Source organism: Tarenaya hassleriana, unplaced genomic scaffold (assembly GCF_000463585.1).
Source record: "Tarenaya hassleriana unplaced genomic scaffold, ASM46358v1 Cleome120, whole genome shotgun sequence".
Taxonomy (NCBI): Eukaryota; Viridiplantae; Streptophyta; class Magnoliopsida; order Brassicales; family Cleomaceae; genus Tarenaya; species Tarenaya hassleriana.
In genome coordinates, this window is record NW_010962393.1 from 231,157 (window position 1) to 239,728 (window position 8,572).

The window sequence follows — 8,572 nt, forward strand, 5'->3', positions numbered from 1 at the left end:
GCAGGAATATCTGATTCTGCTTCCTCAGATTTAGGCTTCATTGTTTCAGAATCGCGCCCATGCTCTTCCAGATTGTAGTCTATTCTAAGAACATCATGTAGTTTCAGAATTTCAAGGCTCGCGAGCACCTTGTCTTTCCACAACGAGAAATCGCCTTTTCCGTCGTATTTTTCTACATCTAGTTTACAGGCCAACATCGTTACCTTCTTTTGTCCAGGTTCAGACTTCTTGATAAGCACCAAGAGAATCTTTATTTGGCGACGAACCTCCCTGTTCGCAACCAACACCTGTTGAGCCGAGAAAATCGAAACTGAGTTCGAGATCCTCTTCCCGGTGACGAACCTCCCTGTTCGCAGCCAGGCTCTGATACCAATTGATGTTCGCCAACCTGCAAACTCTCTGACCTTCACTGGAACTTGATTCAACAACACAGTCAAGAACGAAATTCAAAGACACACAGATTTACGAGTTCCCGATCTCAGTGTAAGATCGGTACGTCTCGCCCGGACCTGGTTCTCCGGGAATCCACTATATATGTTGGTTTTACAGAAGAGATTACAAGCTCTGTATCGAGCTTCAATGGCGAAAGCAAGAAGATGATCTAACAACCTCTCTCCAATTCCATTTTTCTGGTTTTATATTAAACCAGTAGAATTACAAATAGACCAGAACGCCCTCGACCGTTCTTGACAGCTAGCTTTCAACGCATCGTTTAGGAGTTCTGACTCAGACCCTTTGCTTTAGCCAGAGTCTCTGCCTTCTTACGCCATTTGTGGAAACAGACGGGCAATTTTCAACACAACATATATTCAAATTCCAATCCTATTTCGATCGGCTTAAAGCTTCATTTGAGTTCAAATTTTTAGTACACAAACTAAAATATCCAAACGTAATTCTTTTAACGCGAGGTTCTCAACTTCTCATAGAGATCCTTTATTGAGTTTGAAAACAAAATAACAATAAAAAACCGGGGTGCTCAAACAAGTGATATTTACTCTAAACATAAAAAGTCAAAGCACCACGTGAGGAATCATAGTTGGCAACTGACACAACACACATTATGTTTTTTTGCGTAACATGGAATGTATCAGCAGCTACTCATACCTCCTTCGTCTATACCACGTGACAGTGGTACCGCAATGGCCTTTAGTGGAAGCCAACAAATTATTGGGCATTCATCATTCAGGAACTAATAAAGTAAACAAAACCCGCAAGCAAAAGCTTCTTAGAGACATCCCTTCCACATATTGATAGCTGAATTCTCGCTTAGTGGGTATTTCGGGCAAGGGTTTGGTTTGTTCAATTTTTGAAACAATAAAATCGAATAAATTTGTTTTGGTTTGCTATGGTTAAGATACAGTTTTATTCGAATTTTTTTAAGCTTTTATGCGTTTTACTTTAGGCTGACTTAAACTTAAATCTAACAAAAAATCTCGTTGAGGATCGAATTTCCAATCTCCGTGAAAAAATGTAGAATTGGTAACAACAATTCTAGAGTGAAAGCTTACATAATCGATATATTTGGTTTTATAAAACGTTTATTTGTTAGGTCTACGGTTAACTTGAATTGCGACAGGATGTTTTAACCCGAGATCTGCGGTTTTTGGAATATCTGATTTCACGGATATTTGGATCGCGGGTACTCACCACGAACCGAAAACAGGTATAACGAGGTCAAAAATCCGAATAATGTGTTTGAGTACAGATTTCAAAAATCGAAAACAGGTATATCTTATCCTTCTAATACTAAAATTACAGATTAAAAGCAACAAAATGAACAATGATTAAAACCAAAATGCAACATTTTACAACAAATACAAAATTTTAAATATTAAAGTTTTGTTGAGGACCATGTCACCATCGAAGAGCATGAAGACAGTGAATTCAACTCCTACGTTTCGTGCTGTTGGGAATTCTTGGGATCTCTACAGCGAATCTAATTCATAAGAGATCGGTTCTAGGGTTTGCGCAATGGATGTAAAACAAAAAATTTCTATAAAACCCTAAAACCAAGTATGCATGATTTCGTAGAAACGTTTAGAACGCTTACCTCAATAGATCCAGGGCCTGTATCAATTGATTGTTCGACTGATCACTAAAGGGAGGAAGATTACCTCATCCTCCACACGTATCCACACCTCGGGATGGATTCCAACGATTGGAACTTGTATGCTAGGATCCGAATCAACTATTCGGTAAAGTGCTTCGAGAAAACGAGACCTATATCACCTCTTAGACCTTCTTGGCTCACCCAAAAGTCTGTAGAAGTTCTCAAAGTTGGCTCTTGTCATTAGGGTTCTTTAACTCCTTCTTATAAAGTGATTAGCCCTAATTTCGATTTATTTTCGAAAAACCTGGAGGCCGGAATGGACGGTCCAGAAATACACGTGGACCGTCCGTTCCAGACATGCAGAACGGACGGTCTACCTTGTGTGGACCGTCGGGGCCAGACCGTCGGGTCTGGCCCTTCCTGTCCGTCGGGTTTGGCCTTTCCGGTCCGTCGGGTCTGGACCTTTCTGTCTCGGTTTTTCGTCGTTTTCTCATGCATTTGTCCTTCCCTGAGTGTGTGACCCTGTAGGCTCATCCGATATAGCAATATACACGAAATCTCCATCTCGGGTATACAAGTCATAGGCGGTTTCTAGCAAGACACTATGACTACCTATCTCGAATAGAGTTTGTTCGTGATCTTATGAACGTTAGTGATGATTCCAGTTGATGATCCTTTTGTATCACGATATCATATGTCGAACATAAGGCATGGAAAAGCCACCTTATCTGATTCGACTGTTTTCTCGTTCATTGAGTTCGACTGTATGAAATAGACGACGTTCGTCTATAGTGCGGCCACACATTTCTACAGTTTCGCTCACACGAGGGGCCCAACGATATCTCTCTCTTTTACGAGAGGTACAAATCTCATCTTGACTATCTACAATCCAACACATGATTCGTGTCGTACCTGATACACGCTTTTATAGTCCTCCTGTTACGCAGGACGTTTGACATATCCAAAATACGCAACTCCTCATGTTGGATTCCGTAGATATCTCAGGTCATAAGATCCAATCATGGAACCGTCACATGAGATTCAAGTCATGACGCTAGTCCATGTGACAATCTCATGCGGGTCAATCCAGTATTCCGTTCTCCAACGAATACCTATGATTGTGATCGTATCCAATACCTATGATTATCTCTATGATCATCTATCACACATCATACCAGTCTTAATACATCATTATTCCCACAATGATATATGACTAGGGAGTTTAGTATTGTTCATAACAATACATGGATTTCATAACATATTAAAGTATGCATAACATGTAATGAATCAAACACTCATCCATAAAACTATAGAAAGTGTCAATACATCAAATGTATCATAAGAAAGCTCGTAAAACAGTACATCATAGAACACTTAATCAACACGTGCGCAATGGATGGATAGACCCCCATCCACGTGCACAAACCCACGACAAACATGTGAGAGGTAAATCAACCATAATTGATGGGCGACAGATGAACGGATAAAAATCGGACCGTCAACCTTTGGATATATTGAACATGCTCCTTACCAACTCATCTGGGGTTTCATTCAAACATAGGGTATGCAAGTGAATTATTTTCTGAACAATTCACCCCCTAATCAAATCTCATTCTTGTTGACAGTTTTGCTTAGATTGTTGTATGGAATGATATTTTTCAATAAAATTTACATTGTGAAATAGTCGCAAACAGTCGTAAAATCCGTCGAAAATTTACGACGGAATGCGGTGGAGATGTTGTCGTCGCAACAACAGACATTATTTGCGACGAAAATTGTAAAATGTGTCGGATTTTGCGACGGATTGCGACAAAAATTTATGTAGCAACTACTAATTTTAATTATTTTATTTATTTTTCAGAATTTGCTACGAATGTACGACAAAATATTTTGTAGCAAATACTAATTTTAATTATTTTAAATTTATTTTATTTATTTTTTAGAATTTTCTACGGATTTTCGACAAAAATTTCGGTAGCAAATTCTAATTTTTCATTATTTTTTATTTATTTTTCAGACTTTACTACGGATTTGTGACAAAAATTTCCATCGCAACTACTGATTTCATTTATTTTCCTTACTTTCGATGGTAATTTCTGTCGCAACATGAAATAAAAGCACCGCTTCGTCTCATTCCCCTCGATAATATTTTTACCTGATCTTTGTTAAGACCTTTGGTTAAAGGATCAGCCAAATTAACTTTTGATCTCACAAAATTAATAGATATGATTCTATCTATCAATAATTTTCTGATCGAGTTATGTCGTCTGCGGATCGATATGTCGCGACTTTCTCTTTTAAACATGGTCTTTTGCGCTTCCTATTACAGACTGACTATCACAATGTATACAAATTCTAGACACTGGTTTAGACCATATAGGAATATTCTCAAGAAAATTTCGAAGCTACTCAACTTCTTCACCAGAAAGGTCTAAAGATATGAATTCAGATCTCATTGTGGATCTTGCAATACACGTTTGCTTAGAAGATTTCCATGAAATAACACCTCCACCAACAACGAATATATATCCAGTTGTGGATTTGTTCTCACTCGAATTTGAGATCCAATTCGCATCAGAATATCCTTCTAATACTGTTGCATATCTTGTGTAGTGCAGTCCATAACTCTCAGTGTAACTAGATAACTAAAGAGTCTAATTATGACCTTCCAATGATCAAAACTTGGATTGCTCATATATCTGCTAAGCCTATTCATGGTATTAGCAATATACGACCTTGTGCTATTCATAAGATGCTTTAATTTCCTCACCGTGATATTTTTTAAATGAGAATTAACATCAATTGAAGTTCTGATTTTAGAATTTTCATCTTTGTCAAATCTCTCTAAGATTTCTTTTATATAGTAACTTTGAGATAACACATAACTATCTTGTGTCTTGATAATTCTCATACCAAGTATTACATATGCTATTCCCAAGTCTTTCATGTCAAATTCGTTTGATAACATGGTTTTCGTAACTTTAATAACTTTTTCACTACTACCAGTTATGATCATATCATCCACATAAAGCCAGATAATCACAAATTATGTCTCATTACCTTTGACATATATGCACTTGTCAACCTCATTGACTCGAAATCCATTTGATAGCATTACATTATCAAACTTTACATGCCCTTGTTTAGAAGTTTATTTAAGTCCTGATGTCAATCTAGGGTGTGATCTAATCTTGTTTTAGTTCTTAGATACAACTACCGCAATTATACGGGTCAATCGTAGTATTCTAGGGTCGAACACAGAGACACGTGTGGATTAACGATAACGACTTTGATTTCTACTTGGTTTCGGTCGGAAGCGATATTTTGAGTGGTGGTGGTAACTAAATGTAAATAAGAATCAAAGCGAGTACAAGTAAAGATTCAACACTATTTAACAAAACATTGTAGGTGTCAGGATTTATGAGTTATGCAAGGATCGTTTCTACGGATGTATCTCGGTGACTACGATTATCATTCGAAAAATTCAAGTTCTTACAATAGAGGATTACTCTCTTGAGTCTCACCTCACTTCCTAAGAGTTCAACCTATCGATCTCTCGATTCCAAATAGATTGAAACTTTTAAGAGCATTAAACTTACCATCATGATTCCTAGATGTTCATTCATCTCTCAATGCAATGTCCATCCATTCGAATGAAAGAATTCCAAACTTAGTTCTATATCTCTATGCAAACTAGATTATAGGTTCAACAAATCAAGTGGTCAACAAGATTCATAGTATTAAGATCCATTCATTCAAACCAAGTCATAAAAACCATAGTTTCAAAGATAGATTATGCTCACATGATCCTTACATAACCTTAATCCCTAACCTACAATGATAAATCTACTCACACATCATGAAAAACATACAAACAACATCGAAGTAGAAGTTCATGACAAAAATTTAAAAGAAAGGGAAGAGAATGCTTGGTGATAATTGCAAAATTCTTCTTCTTGTTCCTCCTCCTCCTCCTCTTCTTCTTCTCTTGACTTCTCCTTGGATCTCTCTATAAAGAACTCTCTCAAACTACTTCTAAGGTCTGTGATGATGATTCTAAGCCTCCTCTTTGTGCCCTTTTATCACCATGAAAAGAAGAAAGATATTTTCCTATTTTTCTCTCCATTTTCCTCCATGATTTGAGGGAATGTGTTTTTTGTCGTCACCAAAACACATAGTCATTGTGTTTTCCTCACAACTTTCCACTCCGATGTTGGATTGAAGTGATGTTGGTGTCCACGTGTAGCGAAAATATCTTTCCAGTGATGTATCTCACACGTAATTTGGAGATGTATTGAGAAGCTTACATGGCTCGCAATAGCTTGCTCTTGCACAATTTTATCGTCAGAACATAGACTAATAGTTTTTTCATCATAACTTTCTGTTTCGATGTCTTATTAGAGTGATCTTAGTGTTTGTGTATAGCTATTGAAAATATCATCCAATGGTGTATAATACTCATGATTTGAACCTGTATTGCGAAAGTTATGAAACTCGTAATATCGAGATCTTGCAATCATTTCCTCTTTGACTTTTTGGTACTCAGAATGTCTTCGGATTGGCTTCGGATCATCTCTTTTCTTCAGAAATTGCTCATTTTCGCCCAAATCTCCAATTTTCCTGCAAAATATCAAAAACATCGAAGTTGAAGTAAAATGTACAAGGGATATCAATAAAATATATGAAATATCGTGAAATATACTAGACATTCGATGTGAAAATATGACAATATATACATGTCATCATGGCCATACAAGTATTTCACCAATTTACACACTTTTTCTCCTGTTCGTGCACTCTGCACCTTTCAGGTTGAAGCATGTGATGGGATTCCTGGGATCTCTAGAGCGAATCCTATTCCTAAGAGATCGATTCTAGGGTATGCGCGGCCTGTATCAATTGAAGAATTCGTCCGATCACGAAAGGGAGGAAGAATACCTCGCCCTCTACACATATCCACACCTCGGGATGGATTCCAACGGTTGGAACTTGTCTACTAGGACCCGAATCTGCTATTCGGTTTTATGCTTCGAGAAAATGGGACTTTGATCACACTCTCAATCTCTTGGATCTCACCAAAAGTCTGTCAAAAGTGTTCTAAAGTTGGCTTCCTTTCATTAGGGTTTTATCTCCTTCTTATAAAGTGATTTAACCCTAATTTCGGTTTAATTTCGGAAAAACACGAAGCCCAGAACGGATGGTTCAGAAAAGCACGTGGACTATCTGTTCCAGGAAGCCAGAACAGACGGTCTGCCTAAACGGACCGTCCGTTCCAGACCTTCTAGAACGGATGGACTGCGTTCTGGACCGTCGGGTCTAGACCAGGCGGACCGTCCGGTCCGCCCTTTTGGTTTGTCCGTTCCAGACCCTTTCGTCTTGGTTTTTCCGTCGTTTCCTCGTGCGTTTTGTCCTTCCCTGCGTGTGTGACCCTGTAGGCTCATTCGATATAGCAGTATAACCCGAAATCTCTATTTCGGATATACAAGTCTTAGACGGTCTCTAGAAAGACACTATGACTACCTATCTCGGACAGAGTTTGTTCGTGATCTTATGAACGCCAGTGATGATTCCGGTTGATGATCCTTTTGTATCGCGATATCATATGTCGAACATAAGGCATGGACAAGCCACCTTATCTAATTCGACTGCTTTCTCGTTCACTGAGTTCGAGTGTCTGAAATATATGACGTTCGTCTATAGTGCGGCCACACATTTCTATAGTCTCGCTCACACAAGGGGCCCAGCGATATCTCTCTCTTTTACGAGAGGTACAAATCCCGTCTTGATTATCTACAATGCAACACATGATTCGTTTCGTACCTGATACACGCCTTTATAGTCCTCCTGTTACGCAGGACGTTTGACGTAATCAAAGCACGCAACTCCTCATGTTGGATTCCGTAGATATCTCAGGTCTTAGGATCCAATCATGGAACCGCCATATGAGATTCAAGTCATGACGCTAGTCCATGTGACAATCTCATGCGGGTCAATCCAGTATTCCGTTCTCCAACGAATACCTATGACTGTGATCGTATCCAATACCTATGATCATCTATATGATCAATCAATCACACATCATACTAGTTTTAGTATATCATTATTCCCACAATGATACATGACTAGGGAGTTTAGTATTGTTCATAACAATACATGGATTTCACAACATATCTAGTATGCACAACATGTAATGAATCAAACACTTTCATAAACCTATAGAAAGTATCAATACATCAGATGTATCCAAAGAAAGCTCGCAAACAGTATATCATAGAGAACTAAACCAACAATCTCCCACTTGCTCTAATCATGGACTCCTAAACATCTAATGCCCATATCCCTAACATGACCCTCATGCTTCGACGAAGGGAGAGGCTTCGTCAACGGATCGGCAATGTTGTCATCTGTCGATACTCTGCAAATGTGCACGTCTCCTCTGTCTATGATCTCCCTGATAAGGTGAAATCGTCTTAGTATGTGTTTGGATCGTTGATGGGATCTGGGTTCTTTCGCTTGTGTGAT